This window comes from Sitophilus oryzae, unplaced genomic scaffold (genome assembly GCF_002938485.1).
Source record: "Sitophilus oryzae breed Bouriz unplaced genomic scaffold, Soryzae_2.0 scaffold_732_pilon_pilon, whole genome shotgun sequence".
NCBI classification, from domain to species: Eukaryota; Metazoa; Arthropoda; class Insecta; order Coleoptera; family Curculionidae; genus Sitophilus; species Sitophilus oryzae.
The window spans coordinates 1,591,723-1,615,146 of NW_022147343.1; the positions used below are offsets into that span (position 1 = coordinate 1,591,723).

At 34.3% G+C, this 23,424-nt stretch overlaps 1 protein-coding gene across 2 annotated transcripts in view; it reads right to left on the bottom strand.

Annotated features, from left to right (window-relative positions):
- Positions 1-23,424, bottom strand: part of LOC115888351 (GRAM domain-containing protein 2A-like) — a 119,088-nt gene that overhangs the window by 77,566 nt on the left and 18,098 nt on the right. The window lies entirely within an intron of this gene.

Below are 23,424 nucleotides of genomic sequence, written 5' to 3' on the forward strand. Positions count from 1 at the left end.
CGCAAATCGCTTATTTTTAAAAAACTTTTTCAAGAAATAACTAGATAAAATCATTAGACATGTTCCTGAGCATCTGAAATGGAATTATAAGGATATCGTTAAGGTGTCATTTTTTTATAACGAGAAAACGTCAGTAATCGCGATAATTTAAAAAGTCAACTTTTTAACACATAACAGGCCAAGAACCACTTTAGATATTGAACTTTTTTTTATTTTCAAGATCGGATATTTTACAATATGTTTACATAAGAAAAATTCGACAAGGTTGTTTTTTCCATTCAAAAATTGTAAACAGTCAATCCATTTACTTTTAGAGCATAGCAATTTTCAGCAATCGTGTATTTTTTTTATTGATAAAGATTATCACATACTGTCTACAAAGAAAATACAGCAGAAATATTAACACAATTCTTGAAAAAACTACAATCTATTATTTCTAATAGATTTCGAGATATCGATTTTTGAATTCAGAGTTCTAATAGCGCGACCACTATCGAACACCCACTCAATTCCACTTATTTTTACCAAAAATGCAAGTGTTTCTAGCTTGCACTTAAAAAAATCAAGCTATAGGGAAAATTACAACGACTCGTTAATAAATAAACAAATTAAGTATCACGAGGCGTAATTAAATCGTGACGCTGAACGCATGACGTACACCTTTCCTTGGAACTTTAAGTACTGACAGAGGTATTGATTGGGTCGACCGGTCAACTGCGACAAATCACTTGTGTCTAGCCCTAGCAGGCAACTATTAAGCCCGACCAATCACGTTAGAGTTTTTGACAAACACAAATGAATTAACACCCTTCAAATAACCACGCTAACCAACCTGACTGGTCAAGCTTAATAGTTGACTGGTAGGGCTAGACACTTCTGACAAATCTGCTATATCCCCTTCCACGTCTCTTAGCGATGTGCACAGTTTCTCGGTTTATTTCATACGTTTGGCAACGTGTTTACTGTCCTCTCTTTGTTCAGTACGTTATAAACGCATTGTACTCTTCTTACATACGGAAATCTCAACCCAAGACTAACCTTTGCCAGCCCTTAGTATAACTTGTCTATAGTTAATAATTTATTAGTTACTTAAAATGGTTTAAATTTAGAATTCAAGTTTGAAAAAACTAGTAAAGCTAGAAAAGTATATTTTACAGAAAGGAGATATTCGGATAAGAGGTAACGAAAAAGGAAACGAATTAGCTAGAAAAGGAACAAACACTTGTATATAAGTTATAATATATATGTATAATTTGTTATGATTCCCAATTTAATATTTATACAGAAAACAGAAAGAGCTGTTATCAGAATGATTAATAAAAAATAATAAAATAATTATAAAATCGAAAGTTCGCTGTGTTTAAGGCTATAAACAACGTTATTTCTTTCATGTTTTATCATAGGTCAAGGAATAGCGCTTGTCTAATTCACAATACGATAACGATATTATTCTATTTTCCTATTTTTCATATAAGTTGTTTTTGTATAATAACCGTCTCAATCATGATCGATGAAATATTGATAGAATTTACTCCAAACATCAAGGTTTATCTTTCGATTACATTGGATAGCTATTAATAATGAATTGATTGAAATATTCATTTTTCTAATAAACGTTTATAAACAATATAGTTCAACATTTGTTTAATAAAAATTAGTAGATATAAATAACTGGGACTTTGTCGTAAATAATTATTCTTAAAATTGTTACTGAAATCCCTTAAATAACGCTACTACGATGTCGTTCGTGATAATGCCACAAAACGCAATAAATCTAAACAGGGACCAAAAGATTTCTGTCAAAAGCCATCTCCTAACAGCTAGATGAACAACGGAATGTTGACAGAGCGTTGAGTGCCATCTCTCAATGGATGAGCGAAGGTAGAAAAAAAAACTCCTCGAATATACTAGATCATTCAAGAATAGAACATAAATAAAAATTTACACGGGTTTTGGAGTTTATAGTTGTTGATAGTTATGGTTGGGACATCGATATTTTAATAATAACAGATACAACCCGTTCCAGATCCAAGAAATCTGTTTTAGTTCCAAACTGTTCCAAAACGTAGATTAATGCCTTATTTTTGTCCTGGTGTTCTCTCTATAACCCCTGTTTCAGTTTTCAATAGAACTAGACCATAAATACAACAGTTCTTGTTGCACTTGACACCGACCGTTAACTTCTAATTTGTATTGCAGTGTTTTGGAACAACTGGAACTGGAATTGAAACAGAATGTTATATAAACTATATCTATACCTGTTCCAAAGAAATTCACCAGGGCAGAGACAGGCGAAAAGTTCTTAGTAGAACATTCGGTAAAATTCACGGCAGACCTGATAAGCAAAGACAGGAACACAGTTTTGTTTACAGGCTTGTCAAGTAAGAACAATCTTCGAATTTTTTTTTTCGCAGTATCCTGTTAGAAACCCCGTGACAATCCCAAGATTGTTTTTACTTAAATCAAGGAAAATCTTTGATTTTTCTCGGCAGTAAGTTCTGAGGAACTTTTTCGTCTGTCTTAGACCGTTGGAGAACTCCCATTCAAGGTTACGGATGGAGTATTCCAGGTTCTCCAGTTCCGCTTTTAGTTGGTTTCCGCTTGGCAATCAGAATGGTTCTGGTCCAGTTAGTGAAGCTTTCGTTCCTTTCCTAGCTAGATCATTTGCTTTTTCATTGCCTTCTACCACCAAGTACCCAAAGTAGGAGGATTTTATTTTCTTTGCCTAATTTGTTCAACTTATTTAGGCATTCTTTGACCAACTTCGAATTGATGGTTACCGTGTGTGATCGCGTTTAGTGCTGCTTGACTATCGAATAAGATGGCTATTTCCTGTTTTCGATAGTTCTTATCTAAGATAAATTGTATGCATCTTTCGATTTCTGCCTGAAGGATGCTGGGGTAGGTGCCCATTGATTCGGAGTATTTAGTTTCCTACCTAAATACTCCTATCCCTGTCTCTGCTTTGGTTTTGGAAGCATCAGTATACTACGTTATGATATGATCTTTTACATGCTGAGCAAACATTTCTCCCTTCCAATCCTTCCAATTACTCAATACTACAGTGAGGTGTTTCTCAAAGTTGTAAATTCTTGATATGTCATCCACTGGGAGTTGGAATTTTCTTTTTGAGGGTGTTCCAAGCCCCTGACCTGAAAATTCTCCCAGTACTGTTTCCGTCAATGACCATTCTAATCATTGTCACATTGGCATAACTACCGACGACAATATGCAGTGGTGTTATGTATCTAGGATGTCTCCGTTGCTGCTGTTGGGCATGTTCTCATGGCACCTGTAATGCAGATGCATGCTAGTTTCTGAACTTTGCACAGGTTTTGCCTTGCTGTACGTTGCTCTAGTTTTGTGCACCAAGCAACTGCTCCATAGGTAATCATGGGTTTTACTATCACGGTATAAATTCAGCACAAAATATTAGGGGCGCAGCTCCATCTATTTTGCATCACGGATTAAATAAACTCACTATTCTTACCTACTTAACGTTTAACATTGAAAAAACATTTTAAACATTTGGTATTATTAGTTTATCGTATATCCATTTTTGAAAGTAACAATTTTATAAGCTGACATTAAAAACGCATTTCTCTTTCATTAACCTACAAAACTGCGCCTAAAATCTAAATAAACGCGATTTTATATTCCTCGTAAATATTTCAAACTGTTTTCGCGTTATAAAATGAAAAAACAATAGAGACAATTCAATGGATGATTCACATTTCGAACATAACCACACGCAATACTCGTTAATATGTAACGGTGATGGTATGCAAAGCGGTATTTTTGGACAATATCTCTAAATAAGTGATAGTTTGCCTCTGAAAAATAAATTATGTCCGAGAGGAATTTTATATTAGATTTTTAATGAGCTGTTTCTGTCCGAGCTCAAAAATATTTTCAGAACACCTACAATAAACTTCAGTGATTTATTGTATAGTTTACCAGAGTTTACCCAATCCGAACCCGTTTATACAGTGGATTTTTTTTATTCGGTCTATTTAATATTAGAGAAAAATTTAAATGTTATGATAATAAAATAAACTTCAATAAAATTAATCTATTTTCAGTTGATATCTACAAAGGAAAAGAATAAATATAATGTATAAATAATAATAAAAAATAAAACTTGTAACAGTGAAATAAAATATGGCGTTGTTCCAAACCTATACTTCCTAAATAATTAAAGCGTAAGTAAATAAAAATAATAGCTAAGTAAGAACAGGCCAACTATAGTAAACACCTAGTAGTTTTGATTTCAGGACATTTCTGGTATTTTTAATATTTTTTTAAAAGGCTGAAAAAAATATTTTATGTATTTATTAATTAATATTTTTGAAACTATAGAAAAATATTTAATAATATTTTTAGCAATAAAGCATAGCATAAATATAATAGCAATATTTAGCAATTTTTAGCAATTAATATTTAGCCATTCAAGTATACTTTAGCAATAAATCATAGCATCCCGATCCACTCACACTTTTTTGAGGCACCCTCATAGATAAATGAAACAAGTTTAGATTGGAAAGTGCCCATAAGGACAATGCAAACACTATCTGGCGCTATTCTTGCAACGGTCGCAATCCAAAGCTTTTGAAAATTTCGGAACGGTTCGGCTTTTTCCGGAATTATATCGCCATTATTCAAATTTATTATTATTTTATTTTAATATAATTTTATAAATAAAATACAGTGTATTGCATACAAGAAACTTTATTTTATATAAGGACATGTATGAAATACCTATGAAACATTGGAAATTGACGTTATGCCACGATCCACGATGGTTTTTGCAGTTCACAGTTCACAGTACAGCTTTTTAAGCTTATTATGCCACTTTTTCAGTTTTATCACGGGTTTGAGTAAATAAAACTTAAATTAAACTCACAAGATAGCAATAATTACTTTGAGGACGGACGCTTTAAACACTTTTCGGAATTTTTTTAATGAGAGCGGTTTAGATTTTGAAAGATTTTATAATTTTTGAAGATTCTGACTTTGACAAGAGATATGGGCAGGAGAAAATTATTTCTGTTTTTGTTTGCGGTTGTTCTTAGCAACCGTACGACCCGGTACGACGCTGGTGTGTACTGTTATTAGTATAGTATATATATAGTATAGTATATGATCTAGGATTATAACACATGCACGCTTAAACAAAATACCTAAGTTTTTTTATTATAGGAGCTACAACAGATGTCCGACGCACTGTTGCCGGGCTCGTATAAAGTATTAGGAACGACTTTGAACCGTGGCAACCCCTATTTACGGCAACTTTTTCATAGACACACTTATAACATCACGCACAGAATAAAAATATCTTTAATTTGACACATAAATGATAAAAAAAAAATTATGAACGTAATGTCGACTTTAAAATCAATTATTATTATCATTATTAGTTAAATATATTTGTGCGTACGGCAACTTTGTGGTTGGTACCCTGTTAGAAGTATATTCCCCTATTTCATAAATATACGAAAAATCAGGTTTTGATTAAAAATATGGTGAGCGTAATAATCCTGCAGCGAATCCTGTACTATTACACAAATGTACAGGAAAGGTTATTTATACGTATGCAATATTAATCAATATAAGAAAACCGGTAAGATTAAAAAACAGAATATTCGTGTTAAACATCCGAAGTAACAGTTCTCTATACAGGAAATTGGCGATCTATAAATGCATGTACGTGCATTCGTTATTTTAACCGTCACAGTTCATTGAATATATGTATACTCGCCTTACCTTAAACTCTTATTGTATCTAGCTGATAGATAAGCTAGCTAATGTTTAATAGCTTTGCAGTTGCCATTGAACAAGTTCAAAGACCCTGTTTTATAGGGAAAACTATATAATAAACTCTTTTACTTTAGTATTTTCATAAGGATATCTATATCTATATTTTATTGAATACCATCATGGCTTAATCTATGTTTTTTCTTGTTTTCCACATTTTTTACTTATTTTTATTTATACACTCAGATGCAAAAAAAACGCAACGAAACATTTTTTCAAGTTTGGAGTGTTTTAACCCTATATTTATGATTTTTTTTTAAATCTATTATTAACTTTATTATAAAAATTATAAAAATTAGAATTATAAAGAATTATGTATTTTATAAAACATTATTTTTCAATCAGAACCATTCCTCCTAAGAATTTTGTTTTTTGACCAATGTCAACATAAGCCTTGATTACTTTTTAAGAGCGAAATGAACTTGCCACCAATAATTTGCAATTAATTTCACTCAAAATGAGTTATTTGGGTCATAAATGATCTAAATACAAAATATTTTCATGGCGTCTGTCTGTCCGTCTCTCTGTAACATGATAACTCAAAAACCGTTAAACCGATTTTAACCAAATTTGGCACAAAAATACTGTGGCACCCGAGAATCTGGCCATTAGTTTATGGTGGGTGTGGGGGGTTGGTAAGAGGGTATGGAAGGGGGTTAAAAATTTAAAAAATCGTAACTCCAAAATTACAGTAGCTAGCGAAACGCGGTTTTTAATTTAAGATTAGGAATAATATTTGCAACAAAATTTGTAATAACATCAAAATCAGTCAAAGTCGCAGTTTTTGAGATAAAAAAAAATTGTAAAAATTCCTTTACTTTGAAACTAAAAGAACTGCCTACCAACTTTTTAATAACATATTTTAGTATGGGCGGCTATACGTGCCTCCCGGCGCAAATTTTTTCAACTATCATTATTTTGTGATGTTTTTTAATATCACGATGTGGCTATGGTGACTATTGTCATGTCACATCGACACTGATTAGAACTCTATATTAAAATTTAAAAAACGTTAAAAATTAACGATACAGGCTCGATTTTGATAAATATTAGTAATACTAATAGAACTAAGGATATTAAAACAAATAATCCTAATAGCCTTTAGCAATACTTTGTACTGTCTCTCCTGGCTGCTATAGTTGTCGTAGACGTTGGTTTGTACTATTAATTAGGCCGCAAATATGTTGTGTTATGTTTTCCAATTTTTCTTCAAGGGTCAAGCGAATATTCATAATTTCGATCATCTTCAACAAGATCAATGACTTTTGCACAATCTTCGACACTAACCACTATATTCGAAATTATTGCACAGGGTGTTTTAAAGATAAGGTAAAAAACAACTTTTCGATCAACCCTGTATAATAAGAATAAGTCAAATATTAAAGTTTATAGTAAACTTAGTTTACAAATTAAAGTTGATATATTTATATACTTCTTCTTCTTCTTTCTCTGCTTATCCATTAATGGATGTTTGCGACCACATTTGCCATGGCTTCCCTATCTCTGGCTGTGCGGATCAACGCCTGTATGTTACTAATGCCTGTCCACTGTCTTATGTTCCGCAGCCACGACATTTTTTTCCGTCCCAAACCTCTTCTGCCCTCGATCTTGCCCTCGATAATCAACTGGAGAAATGTGTATTTATGGTTACGCATGACGTGACCCAGGTATGCGGTCTTTCTTTTTTTATAGTGTTGAAGAGTTCACGTTCTCTATTAACACGGCTTAGTACATCCTCGTTTCTTATCTTGGCCGTCCATGGTATCTTGAGGATTCTGCGGTATATCCACATTTCGAAAGCTTCCAGTCTGTTTATGGCACTTGCTTTTAGTGTCCAACTCTCTACGCCGTAGAGGAGTACCGACCAGACGTAGCATTCCACAAATCTCAACCGAAGCTCAAGGTCGAAATCGCTACAGGTGAAGACTTTTTTAAATTTCAGGAATGCGCCCCGGGCTTGCTCGATTCTGCACTTAATGTCCCTGTCAGATGACCAGTCCTCGTGAAGCCAAGCTCCCAGGTACTTGAATTTTTCAACTCGTTCTATGAATTTTCCCTCGTATGTTAAGCTGACGTCTCTAAACTCATCCACCTCTCTCGTGACAACCATGAATTTTGTTTTCTTTGTGTTAATGGCCAGTCCCATTCTTTGACTACATTCTCCTACCATACTAACCAACTGTTGAAAATCATCCATGTTATCCGCAACAAGGTGCTTCCAAAACCAATACGGGAACAGGGATCGGAGTGTTTGGGCCGAGAGCTAATTACTCCGAACCAATGGGCACTTACCCTAGTATCCTACAGGCAGAAATCTACGCTATCGAGAGATGCGTACAACTTATCTTAGATAGGAACTATCGGAAACAAGAAATAGCCATCTTATCTGATAGTCAAGCAGCGTTAAATGCGATCAACTCAGTCTCAATCAATTCGAAATTGGTCAAAGAATACATAGAGAAGCTGAATAAATTAGGCAAAGAAAACAAAGTCCTCCTACACTGGGTGCCTGCTCACCAAGGGATAAAAGGCAATGAAAAAGCAAATAATCTAGGTAGAAAAGGAGCGAACACTCCACTAACTGGACCAGAACCGTTCTGCTTTCCAAGTGGTAACCAACTCAAGGCGGAACTCAAGAACTTGGAAGATTCCATCCGCAACCTGGAATGGAAATCTTGCAATGGTCTAAGACACTCGAAGAAGTTTCTGAGGGCTTATGATCAAGAAAAATCACAGATCTTCCTGGGTCTGAGTAAGAACAACATCGGATTGTCACGGGGTTTTTAACAGGACACTGTCTCCTCAATGAACACCTCAGTAGATTGAAACTAAGAAGAAACGGCGAATGCAGATTCTGTGGGGAAGATGGTGAAACACCAGTACACCTCATCACTGAGTGCGCCGAGACGACGACCATTCGTGCCATGAATTTTGGTACGACTGATATTGGAGATGGAGAACTACCCTCTATAAAACCGTCCCAGATACTGGCTTTTGTCAAAGCCCTGGGACTGTATGATGAGTTATGATTCAAGAAAGGGGGACACAATGGATCTGTAAGGTCGAAGTGATTAACCCCCCTCCCACTCATTCTAAATTCTAAATTCTAAATCCGCAACAAAAACTGTGTCATCGGCATATCGTATGTTATTTATCCAGACTCTTTATTAGATTATTATTTATCATTGACTCTCTTATATACAGTTTGGCAAAAAATGAAGAAAATTGGACTAAAAAAATTTAACATTTTAAACTAAAACAAAAATTTTCCGTTGCGTTTTTTTCAGTTTTTTTTTGCATCTTAGTGTATATTATAGGTTCGTTCCAACACGCGTAAGAAACGGTTTCTTACAGTAAGGAGTTTGCGCAGAAGTTGAAAAGCGTTCCAACTGGATTTACTGTCGGTTAGTAAATCATTTGTTTTCTGTTCCATCTTAAATTGAAAACTGTTTGAAAACTGTCAGAACGGTTTGCAAAATTTTCTCATATCATTTATCCGACGCATGCGTATTACCGTTATAACCACGCCATAACTAATAAAATAATAGCAAATTTGATTATACTCGTTTGAATAATTTAAACGGACTGTTCAACTAATTAAAGACTTGTGAATAGATATCATAATTAAATCGCAATGACGAAGAGTATAGTAGTGAGATTAGTGACGTGTCGTCCATGGAAAGTAGTGATGAGGATTTAGAATTGTTACTAGATGAGCACAGAATTAATAATCAAAATTATTTAGGTAAAATCGACATTTTTGCACATTTTATCTAATACCATATTGTGTTAATATTTTCAGAGGAAACCGTGCCTCAATATTCCAATTTCCAATGAAGTTTTCTTTGAACATTTTAGGCTTACAAGAACAAAGTGCTAACCACGTAGCTGAAAGGTTTGAAATAAGCCAGCATTTAAATAGCCAAGTTGGCCAATATGGCAATATTCCTGCTTTGCATCAAGTAAAATATAAAATAATCATTTGCTGAAATTGGTATTTTCTTTAAAGATAATTCCCTTGTTGAGCCATTTTCCTAGTTCTTTCAGAGACAACAACCTTGTTTACTCAATGTTGTCTTAGACGAATATTAGGTTATGTTATTTTATTTAAAATTGACACTTGACAGACAAATTGTTAAGCAGGTGTTCCAACCGTAGTTTCAAATTAGTCAGAAAACAATTCATTTTACACACATGCGCATTGGACAATATTTGCAAATTGTTGCAAATCTATTTATGATTCATGGTTGGAACGAACCTTATATTATAAGAATTACTTAAAAGAGAACCAAATTTAGATTTGCCGTTTAATCGTTATATAGTTCCTTAACATTCTTTTTCGTATCCATTTATTTTACATTATTTTATAATTAGCCCGATTATCCGTAATTAAAACGTTCTCCTTGCAGCTTAATACTTTACTTGTCTAGATATTCTTAGTGCTAATAAATCCGGAACATAATACTTTGTTAGGAATTAATAATGACATTTTTTAGAGCTACCTATAAAATTATTATTCTGCGAAATGACGTTTAAATTCGGAATAATTTGTTTCTGGAACAATGACTTGGAGTCTTTTAAATGCTGTACGGTGTTTATTTCACATTAAACCAAATTATAGGCTCCTTATATGTACGCTAATTAAAGAAACGTATATGCACATATGTTTCTTGGTAATTAAGTGTGTTAAATATTTTAAGAGACCTATAAGTGGCATAAATAATATAACTAGTGATAAGAATTTAAAAAAGAAAGAGTAATGTAACTTTAAAAAATGAGTTAGTTATTCATATTTATAAAAAAATTAGTGATGGGAAAAACCGATTAATTTCAATAGTCAAGCGATTGCAATAACCGAGTGATCACTCGAGCGAAATATCGCTCGTATTTAAAAATACGGTTTTTTGAAATACCGGCATAGCCCACTAGAGAGTGATAACCGCAGACACGTGTTCCTAGATTGACATTCATTCTCTGTCCACCATTTGCTCCCTGTTAAAAGCCATTAAAAATTTTGAAATATTTTAAATACAAAAAATGTTCATTTTTTAACTCTCCATCTTTTGAAAAAAATAATATACAGGGTGTTACGATATTTATAGCGAAGTAAGTATAGATCATCTAAAGTAAATACCTAAGATACAGTAATCGCAAAACATTTTCCGATGCACGTAGAATGTAGAATGTAGAATGTGTTTAGGAGGGGAGTTAGTCACCGCGACCTTAAAGATCTATTGTGTGTTCCCCTTTCTTGAGCTATAACCAGTTATAACTCATCATACAGTCTCAAGGCTTTAACAAAAGCCAGTATCTGAGACGGCTCCATAGAGGCCAGCTCTCCATCCTTGACACCAGCCGTACCAAAGTTCATGGCACGAATGGTCGTCGTCTCGGCGCACTCAGTGATGAGGTGTTTTGGTGTTTCCCCATATTCCCCACAAAATCTGCATTCGCCGTTGTTTCTCAGCTTCAGCCTACTGAGGTGTTCGTTGAGGAGACAGTGTCCTGTTAGGAACCCCGTGACAATCCGAAGGTTGTTTTTACTTAAATCAAGGAAAACCTTTGATTTTTCTCGGTCATAAGTTCTAAGGAACTTTTTCGAGTGTCTTAGACCGTTGGAGGACACCCATTCCAAGTTGCGGTTGGAGTCTTCCAGATTCTTCAGTTCCGCTTTCAGCTGGTTTCCGCTTGGAAAACAGAACGCTTCTGTTCCAGTTAGTGGAGTGTTCACTCCTTTCCTAGCTAGATCATTTGCTTTTTCATTGCCTTCTATCCCTTGGTGAGCAGGCACCCAGAGTAGGAGGACTTTATTTTCTTTGCCCAACTTGTTGAGCTTCTCTAGGCATTCTTTGACCAACTTTGAATTGATGGTTACTGAGTTGATCGCGTTTAGTGCTGCATGACTATCGAATTGGATGGCAATTTCCTGTTTTCGATAGTTTCTATCTAAGATAAATTGTACACATCTTTCGATAGCGCAAATTTCTGCCTGAAGGATACTGGGGTAGGTGCCCATTGATTCGGAGTATTTGGTTTTCGGCCCAAATACTCCTATCCCTGTCCCTGCTTTGGTTTTGGAAGCATCAGTATACCACGTTATGTTATGGTCTTTTATATGCTGAGTAAGCGTTTCTTCCTTCCCAATCCTTTTTATTACTCAATACTACAGTGAGGTGTTTCTCAAAGTTGTAAATTCTTGGTATGTCATCCACTGGGAGTTGGAGAAGTGGAATTTTCTTTTTGAGGGTTTTCCAAGCCCCTGACCTAAAAATTCTCCCAGTACTATTTCCGTCTATGACCATTCTAATCATTATCGCATTGGCATAACTACCGACGACAATGTGCAGTGGTGTTAGGTCTAAAGTGACCTCCATTGCTGCTGTTGGACATGTTCTCATGGCACCTGTGATGCAGATACATGCCAGTCTCTGTACTTTGCACAGGTTTTGCCTTGCTGTACGTTGCTCTAGTTTTGTATACCAAGCAACTGCTCCGTATGTAATCATGGGTCTTACTATCATGGTATACATCCAGCGCAAAATTTTTGGGGCTCAGCCCCACCTATTCCCCGCCAGTCTTCTGCATATCATGAGAGCCTTTGTGGCTTTGCTGGTAATGTTCTTAATATGCCTGTTCCAGAGAAGTTTACTATCCAGGGTTATTCCTAAATATTTCACTTCCTGTGATGGCAATATTTCCTTTCCACCTAGATGGATTCTTTTCAAGTTTTTCAAACTTCGCTTTCTGGTGAATGGAACTACCGCGGTTTTATCTGAGTTGATACTCAGCCCGACAGTCCTGCACCATCTCTCAGTGATGCAGAGTCCTCTTTGGATAATATCACACAGGGTGCCTTCATGTTTCCCCCGTGCAATCATGACTATGTCATCTGCATACCCTATGCAGTGTATTCCCGCTACAGTTAATTCTTCCAGTAGTTCATCCACTACCAAGCTCCACAGTAGGGGGGAGGTCACTCCACCTTATCGAGTTCCTTGCGTTGTTTTAACAACCACAGTTTTGGTACCTATCTCAGCTTCTGCTGTTCGTGTTGAGAGCATTTCCCAAAACCAGCGAATTATCGTATTTTTCACCCCTCTTGTTTCAAGAGATCGCTTGACCACATTGTGAGGTATATTGTCAAACGCCCCTGCAATGTCCAAGAAGGCACAAAGTGCTGTTTCTTTGCTATCCAGGCTTGCCTGTATTAGCTCAATTAACCGGTACAGAGCAGTTTCTGTGGATCTGCCCGCTCTATATGCATGCTGACTATCGTGCAGTAGTTTAACCTTTAGATGATTTACTCTAATATGTTGTCCACTACTTTCTCCATCGTCTTTAATATGAACGATGTGAGACTAATAGGCCTAAATGATTTGGGGTTAGCCCAGTCAGTTTTGCCTATTTTGGGTATGAAGATTACTTTCGCTCTTCTCCAGATGGTTGGTATATATCCCATCGCTAAGCTGCTTCTTGTAATGTTTAATAGATGGTGTGTAGCTATTTGCTCACCCTTCTTTAGAAGGGCAGGAAAAATCTCATCTATTCCTGCTGTTTTATAAGGCTGAAAGGTGTCAGTAGCCCATTTCAGTTTTTGTTCTGTTATTACTAGCTTGGCCGTCTCCCAGTCTTCCCTGGGAGGATTGTGGGGTTCGGTCGGAGCTACTTGCGTATTAATAGATATGCTACCTGGAAAGTGTGTATGAAGTAGGAGGTTGGCTCTCTCTTCATCTCCTTCCGTGTAGCTTCCGTCAGGTTTCTTAAGTGCCATGTTGGGGATGGGCCCACTCTTGGCCATAGCTTTGGGTAGTCTAGCTGCATAAGTAGTTGAAGTGATGGTTTCGCAAAAGGATCTGAAGTCAGACCGATTTGCCCTTCTAATCTCCTTATTATACTCAGTTAATTTCTCGGTGTAGAGCTGCCATTCGCCGCTGTGTTTGGCTTTGTTGAAGAGTCGTCGGACCTCCGACCTAAGATTGGCCAGCATCTTGTTCCACCAGGGCTTGTTGTTACTTTGTTGTATGCCCTTACTTGTGGAGCAACTAGATTCATATGCTTCCGATGCACGTCATCAATTATATCGAAACTGACACTAAAGCCATAAACCTGACTAAATGAAATTTTGGCAAAAATGTTTAAATCTGATGTATAATTTAACAGCTCTTCATTTTACTTTATAGAGCAAATGATTGTAACAGATATTTTAATTAGATTCAAGCTGCAAAAATTAGTTTAAAGCGATTTTTATTATCGCCATGTTGGTCACATAGCGCCGCGATCAGCAACATTGTCGTTTATTATTTAACATTTATCATAATGTCAGTCATTATTTTGTATAATATCGTGTTGTTGTTAAATCCTTGGGAATAATTCTCGTTCTTTGCCGATTTTCATAGTCTTTTTTTAAAAAGTGTGTTTTTAAGCACAAATAGTTCTTTTAAGAAATAAATTTTCGAGTTTTTGTATTGAATTTCTTGAAATTGTGTATTGAAAATATGCCAAAGAATTTACACAGCCGAAGCAAAGAGCTGGTAGCTTTCCTGGAAAACTATTTTGAACGAGAACGTGACAATAAAGATCCTTTATTACCCTTGACTTCAGTCAGAGAAGTAAGTTTGATTGGTAAGCACATTATACCACTTTTAACGTTATTTCTACATATTTCGATTTGTAGCGAATAGCTGCTGTCTTAAATTTAAATATTTCTGCTGTGAGTGTTATTGACTAGGTACAGTTAATAAATAATTTAATTTCACTACAATATTAGTTATTAAATTAAAAATAAAACGTAAAAATCTTTAAAAAATGATATAATTAATACATTGTTTCCCAATTTTACATTAAGATTCATCTCATACATCCATCACAATCTGGCAGCATTGCCATCCCTTGTCACTCAAAGTTGATTACGTGCGTCGGAAATTGTTTTGCGATTACTTTAGTTTTGCTTTCAGGACATTTCTTATATAATTTGTAATATTTTTTTAAGGAAAGTTGAAAAATATAATATATTTTTTATTTATTAATATCTCTCAAACTATCGAAATATATTTACTCATATCTTAAGATTATGTAAAGTGATCTGAAATGAAACCAAAATTGCAATAATATATAGGGTGTTCCATTTAAAAAATAATCTCGATCCACTCACACTTTTTTGAGCCACCCTATAGAAGTTAAAATATTTTTCTGAAATACATCCTCATACATACTTTAGGTTTGCACTTAAACAAAATTCTCAAGTTTTTTATTCTAGGAGCTACAGATGCTTGACGCACTGTTGCCGGATCCTGTATATTTCAGAATTAATATGATCATCAGATAAATATTGTCTCTTTCTTTAAAGTTTCATTTGCGTTAAATTATTTAAAATTCTAGTTGTTTAGAGATTTTCTATGTAGAAAGACTACGTTCGCACCGTTATTATTTTATTTACAGCTTTTATTTCCAGTTATTTATTTATTTATTTATTTACATTGATACATTCATGTTCAATTTTACTTAACAATAATCTTACCTATTGCAATATATTCAACAAATTTCTAAATACACCTTTTTTTAATTTATATACTACTATTGCCATTAAAAAATGTTTAAAAAATAATAACGTTAAATTAAAATATACATTTTAAGTTGAACATTTTTAAAAGTAAGAATTTTTATCCGTAGATCCAGAGCCCTTCTTGTATAGCTAATTTCATGGCTAATTTTAAAAACAGTAGTCAAAACAAAAACGTGATTCTATACATAGACCAATTCTATTCTGAAGCAACATATGCAGTGTGTAGCCTTCACCTTTCAAAAAGGTAAAATAAATTTAAAATATATATCACGTTCTGAATGGTTTGATGCATATTCAAAATATATTAATTGGAAAATAATTTTTGTAATGAAAATAACGATGTTCAGAAACTGTTATTATATATTAATTGGTATCATTATAATAATAATGTATTTATGTTAATTATATTTTATTTAATTCTGCATTTAATAATAGATAACTATTTGACATTAATTCGAATTCTCTAATTATGACTTAAAACAATGTTGTAAAATAAGTAATTATATAAGGATATAATTATAATTTATTAATGTTTTATTAATATAAATTTATTAAAACATAAAAGGAGATGTTCATGGAAAGATATCCCTCGTTATACAAAATGTTTTTGGCAGTCTAATAAATATGGCCATTTTTTGACCTATTCTGAATATGTTTACAAAATTTTTGTTTTAATGTTGTTGTGTACTCATTAAATCATCATCATCATCATCATTTTCAGCTTATTCAACCATTTCCTAATATCATGGTCCTATCTGAAGTTTGGTCTTCCTCTAGGTCTCTTGATTCCTCGTGGGTACCATGCTGTAATTTTTGTTGTCCATCTATTGTCCGTTCTTCTTGGCAGGTGTCCTCAGTCCTGCCCATTGCCATTTGAGAGATTTGACTCTGTGGATGGCATCTATTACCTGGATCTTTTGTCGTATCCACTCTATTCTCCACAGTCTCTCTTGGATATTCCCAGCATATTTCGTTCCATTGAGCGTTGTGCGACCTGCAGTTTTCTAATGACCGTTTTAAGCTGTTTTAAGTGCCCATGTTTCGCATGCATAGGTCATGACTGGTAGTACACATTGGTTGAATCTTTTCTTCTTTAGATAAAGTGGTATTATAGATTTGAATATGGAGTTTCGTTTATTGATAGAATATCATCATTTAATTCAAAAATCTAAAATTATTTGCTTAAAATAAAATAAACCAACGTTTCAGAATCTAGCTTCCTTTTCTTTCACTCCATAAAATGTAATTTGCTTGTCATGTACTGATTCACCATATTATTTTACCTGTATAAACTATTTTGGCTACTAGGTAGTATTTTCGGAACATCGTTTAATAGTTTAATAGTGGGTCGTTTATTAATCTAGGTCGTGATTCAAATGTTTTACTGTTGCTGCGGAAATAATGCAGGCCTTAAAATCTTTCGTATATTTAGACATTAAAACGTTATGTTTCTGCTTAGTTGCATTCGAGACAGCTTAAACCAGATCTGAGAAATAGTTAAGAATTTTCCATGGTAATAAGCTGTAAATTATAATTTGATAATCTAATTTATAATCGTTTGGAGAAAGAATACATGTTGAAAACAATTTATTACCTGATTATATAAAATGTACGCGAGAACCTTTGGTATTACATGTACCCTTACCCTAGAAAGTCAAGTGTCTGGGAATAACTCTGGACAGTAAACTCTGGAATAGGCATATTAAGAACATTACAAGCCAAAGCCACAAAGACTGACGGGAAATATATGATCCTAAGCGAAAGATATGAGCATTTTGCGTTGGATGATTACCTATGGAGCAGTTGCTTGGTACAGAAAACTGGAGTAATGTATAGCAAGGTAAAACCTGTGCAAAGTACAGTGACTGGCATGCATCTGCATCACAGGTGCCATGAGAACATGCTTAACAGCAGCAATGGGGGTAATTCTAGACCTAACACCACTGCACATTATCGTGGGTAGATACATATACCAATGCGACAACGATTAGAATTGACGTTGACGGTACTGAACAGTACTAAGAGAATTTTCAGGTCAGGAACTTGGAACACCCTCAAAAAGAAAATTCTACTCCTCCAACTCCCAGTGGATGACATACCAAGAATGTACAGCTTTGAGAAACGCGTCACTGTAGTATTGAGCAATAAAAAGGATTGGAAGAGAGAAATGTTTGCTCAGTATGTAAAGGTGCATCCACATTGCTCGTGATCCTGCTCGCGCTCTTGCTTCTGATTGTGCTTGCGTTCCTTGCGCTTCCTGTTTGTCGTGTTTCTTAAGATCTTTCGGCTTGCAAGCAACGGCGTCCACATTGTAATGTAGTGCTTACGTTCGTGGTGTTCGGACGTGGATGATACCGAAGTATTTTTAATAGCGGCTGCTAGTGCGATCATTATTGCAAAACGAAGGAGACAAAGAAAAAAAGGCGGTATTGGATGTCTAATAATTTCAAAAGTAGTTCCCAGCACATCTACGCAATTTACAAACAGACAGAATGTTTTTTAATATTTTTTATCACATGTCCGCTACTGATTTTGTTAAATACAACTTTTAGGAAGTGTATTCCAGTTAAAGAAAGAGTTAAATAAAGATTGACCATAACATTAAGATTCTTTGCAACTAGAGACTCACATACCAGTTTGGGTTATTTATTCAAAGTTTCCAAGCAAAGCATTTCAAAAATAATACCAGGCGTATGCCAAAATATAAATAAAGTTCTCAAAGATCAGATTAAGATAAGTAGGCAATATAAATATAGAATTATATTTTATTAAAGGTATATTTAATATTATTTATCCAAAACCAAAATACAAATATTTTTAGTTCTGAACTAAAATAAGAAAAACCATGGTAGTATCATCATACTGCAGTAAATACCGAATCCTATGAATGAGACCAAACTAAAAACTTGACAAACAACGCAAACAGCTCGAGGCTCGAGCGCTTCGAACCGCCGCGCGCCGTGAAGTATGCTCGCATGACTCCGAAGCGTCTCTTTGATGTACCGCGACAGAGCTGAAGAGTCGAAACAGGCACCGCGAACCTCTCTCTCCGACTGTTTGTCATGTTTTTAGTATTTCACGTTTGATTGGTTCGGCCTGCTCGCGAGCAATGTGGACGCAGCTTAAAAGACCGTACCATAACGTGGAATACTGATGCTTTTAAAAACAAAGCTGGGACAGGGATAGGAGTATTTATGTCGATTAAATTGAAACTTCGAACCAGAAGCAGGCAGGAATCTATGCTGTCGAAAGATGCGTACAATTTATCTTAGATATATAGGAACCATCAAAAACAGGAAATAGCCATCTTATCCGATAGTCAAGCAGCACTAAAATTAGGCAAAGGAAATAAAGTCCTCCTACTCTGAGTGCTTGCTCACCAAGGGATAGAAGGCAACGATCTAGCTAGAAAAGGAGCGAATACTCCACTAACTGGACCAGAACCGTTCTGTTTTCCAAGCGAAACTCAAAAACCTGGAAGTCTCCATCCGTAACCTTGAATGGGAGACCTCCAACGGTCTCAGACACTCGAAAAAGTTCCTCAGAACTTACGACCGAGAAAAATCAAAGATTTTCCTTGGTTTAAGTAAGAACAATCTTCGGATTGTCAAGGGTTTCTAACAGGACACTGTCTCCTCAACGAACACCTCAGTAGATTGAAGCTGAGAAACAACAGCAAATGCAGATTCTGTGGGAAAAATGGGGAAACACCAGAACACCTTATCACTGAGTGCGAGACGACAACCGTTCGTCTCATAAACTTTGGTACGTTTGATGTCGGAGGTGGAGAGCTGGCCTATGTGGAGCTGTCTCAGATAGTGGCTTTTGTCAAAGCCCTGAGACTGTATATATAACTGTAATTAGTTATTTTTTTATTCTCATCTCTCATTTTATTTATTCCTAAAAATTAGGAAAACCAAAGCACTTAAAAATAAGTATGTTTAGTAAATAAGTAATTCCATCAGTAAGAATGGTTGACAAACATCCCTTATATTTATAATCCCTTAGAAAATACGTCTCTGAGACAAAAGAAAATGTTTTTTTTTATCGAGTTTTCCTTTTTATAAAAGATCCATGTACTTTTGTAAATAATCGTCGAATGCTTTTACTTAAATGAACCTCCCACAAACTGTATAATGGTATTTGAAGAATATTACTTTCCTCCTTATGTCAGCTAATTTATTTGGCCCAATTTTTTTCGATTCAGGGAGTTTCATAAAGAAAAAAAAAACAAAAAAAATGTACCTAAGCTTCGTTTTTTGAAAGAAAATTTAAATAGGTCAACGGAAGCCTATTATTCATCATTATTCCAATGTTCTTAAGAGGTATTTTTTTTATTTTTATTTTTCTTTTAGGTATTACGTTGCCAGAAATTTTATTAATGGGGAAATAAATGAGGAGGAAACTTAATTTTATGCAAAAAACGGGACAAGAGAAGTATAAATAGATAATTTATTTTATACAATAAGCATTAAGCATTTCATAAATATATTACATATCAATTAAACTTTTAGTTATATGTAATAAAGGGCGCGATTTTTAAATTCATTGTTGGGGGCCAACCATGGACATATTCTGCGCCGGCGCATTAAAGGGAATTTAACCCAAAAAGTTGGCCAATATTCAAAAATCTAAATTCAAGATATCAACCAACCGATACCAGGAATTATTCGTATAAACATGAATGTATTTGAGGGTGGGTGGTATTTGTCAATGACCTGCCGTGTTATACTCCGCGCCAATCACAAATTGTTCTTCGAACAGACGGGTTGTGTATCGCTGTGCTTTTAGAAAATTTACTTAATAAAAATTATCTTAGTTTTTCTTACTAATCGCGATCTTTTATTGATCTTATATTAGTATCGAGGGGTTGAAGAAAGACTTGTTTAGTATTACTCTTTAGTATAACTGTTATTTTGCAGTTAGAACAATATTAATCTGCTAGTTCAGTAATAGACATTATTTCATTTATAACAGAATGTTTATGTAAACTTTCAGTATGTAATCGAATCTTATCAAGTATATCAATCTGGGTGGTTTTGTAGCTTAAGTATTCCTTTAGAAGGCCTTGATAAGAAATTTTGCTAATTTTTGCGAGTTTGGCAGTTACAATTTTTTTTAATCGAATAAAAATGTAGTGTTTTTCACTTTCAACACCCTGTATCTTAGAAACAATGCATTTCTGGACCTATGTTTATGGGAACTTTTCTCCATGACCTGAGGAATCACTCCCTCGAGTATTGATATGTTATTGAGGGACACCCTGAATAAACTTATGTATTTATATTATATAATTCAATCTTAATCTTGTCAATAAAAAAACGCTAGTTATGTATTAAAATTTGAAGCAATTTTTTTGTTTTCTCACGTTTTAAAAGGCGGAAGAATGCAAAAAAGAAAAAATATTATTGGCCAGTTTTTGAGGTTAATACCCCATAGTGCGGCGCCGGGCTGACTAACTGAAATTTAAATTTCCCGCTGGGGATTCAGGTGGTAGCTCTGCTGTAAAAAAATGTCAAGTTGCCACATTTATTTATTTATTTCCTGACATTGTCATTCGTTTTGACATTTAAGTTTTGTACTACATGTTTTTCGTTTAAATGAATTTTGTTGTGATACTTTATGCTTAAAAAATTTTACTAGCAGACCTTGCAGTCGAATATTGTTCTTTTTAGAACCTCTTTTAGTGCGAAGTGGTATAAGATAGCTTAAGAGTCGTAAAAAACTCATCGCAACTTTATTAGAATATTTTGAACGGGAAAGCGGCAGTAATGGCTTTTATGTCCCTTAAGTGCTGGTAAGAAGGTGAGTTTTGTTGATGTAAATAATAACTGTTTATATTATTTATAATTGGTTTATTTTTGTTTCCTAAAATATTTTGTATAAGTCAATGACTAAAAAATATAAGGACATGTAACGCTCATATACGTGCTGCAGCAGAATTTGTGACCTTATTGACGCCATTCTTTTGATGGCAAACAATGAGTCATCATTTGGTCACCAGCGACAATTTTAGCGATTTATAGTAGTTTGTGTGTAGTGAACTTTGTATAAACTTTATTACAATGGTGATGAGTTGTTCAGCTTTCAAGTGTAAAAGCAGCAGCGATAAGAAAGAGCCAGGAGTTACGTTTCATAGGTAAATAAACAGTCCGCCCACCTTTTTGGCGCTTTCTTAGTTTTCTTATTGAATTCGATAATTATTTTTCTGATATTATAGTATGTACTTGACGTGTGCTATACGTCGATACGAGTTTGTACCTTTGTTAACATTTTAATAGGTTTTTTTCGTAATTAATTAGTATGATACCATCGTATACACCATAGGCGTAATCAAAACATTTATCAAAAAATATAAATATCTCTTCAAAGAGCTACTGTTTGTTACTCTACACTGTTTGGTGACATCGTCACAATTTGCTCTCGGGTGTTATTTGTCTTTGATTCTTTAGCCATTGGTATAAGTAAATTCAGAAAAAGGTTAATCTTTCTATTTATCGGAATCTGTGGTGCCAAATCGTGGGAAATTTCCCTAATCGTGGGAAATTTTGAGATCCAGAAGAAAAAGGGAAATTTTAGTTCATGTTTATTATCGTATACGCATTTCTCAGCAAACTGAGTAGGTAAATTCAAACTAGGCATTACCACAACTAAATACACACATTTTCGGCTGGCATCAGGCATTATTCTTGTACCACCTCCTCTCAAGTACATGGTAAATTTGTAATCAAGTACAAAATAAATTGCAAATATTTCGATCCCGCAAAGATTTCGCTTCTGAGTTTTTGGCGCGAAAAAAAAATTGTAAAGTGTATTTCCAAATTTGTTTGGATAATTTTTAAATTTTCAGTTAAAAACATAATATCTGCATTGTGTTAACGACACTGTATTGAATTTGAGAATACGTGGAAATTTTTAGAAAAAATGGAAAATTTTGACCGTCATTGTATGTATTGAAAAAAGCAGACCCATCAAAAAATATGGAAAAAAAATAACCTAAGAATAAATCATATTATTACAGGCGATTTTCAATGACCCCAATTTTGCAGGTGTGCATAATAACTTGATTCTTTTATAAACAAGTGGTTTTGATTTTTAGCTATAGGTATGGTATACACGCTTATAATAAGATTTGTAATTATTATTAACCTTAGTTCTTTTTTCAATTTAGATCATTGCAATTTATTAAACTTTTTTATGCAAAAACGAGTAAGTAAATAAAGAGAATCAATAGAGGCAGAAAAACCAATTAAGGAGAAATTTTAAATTCTGTCAAGCATTGATAAATTCATTGTACATTGTACATATGCATTTGTAGTTATCAGCAATGTGTGGGTTTCAATTCTATATGCATAAATATGAAAATTGCAAGATTAAAGTAGCCTAATTTTTATAAATAAGTTAGTGGATTTAAATTAAACATCGATTTAAGATATAAAAACTTGTGCGTGCACTATGTGCGCATATTGTGAAGTGAAACTTCTTACTAACAGCTATTAAATTGAAGGATATATATTTTTTTATGAATGCTTTTTATAAACTTCAAAAAAATAGAGTTAATATAAAACCGTATTCTATTCTAGCTTTATAATTTTATAATGTTATTTAGAAGAATATGTATTTCTTTTGCACAATCAAAATTGTCACTCTAAATTTTACATAACCAAATTATTACTCTAAATCGCTTCCTTTGAGACAGATTTCACTGGTCTTGTTATTAAGCTACACGCACACTGGTGCGATCACGGCCGCGATCACGATCAAGATCAGGGCAGCGATAGTATGAGCGATCATTCTAGCACACACGAACGCGTTCACTGCCGTACCTATATGTAGTGCGCCATCCTGTAGGTATGTATACATAGGTATAAATTAAAAATGTGAATTATGTATACCGAAAAAAAACATTCTTAAATATTTACCTACAATATTTAACGTTAAACAATAAAAATGTGTACATGTGTACTATCCAATCCAATTGCAACTCCAATTTTGTCTCAAACTTTTTATTTTCAATTCTGTTATTTTTACAACTTGGATCGGATAAA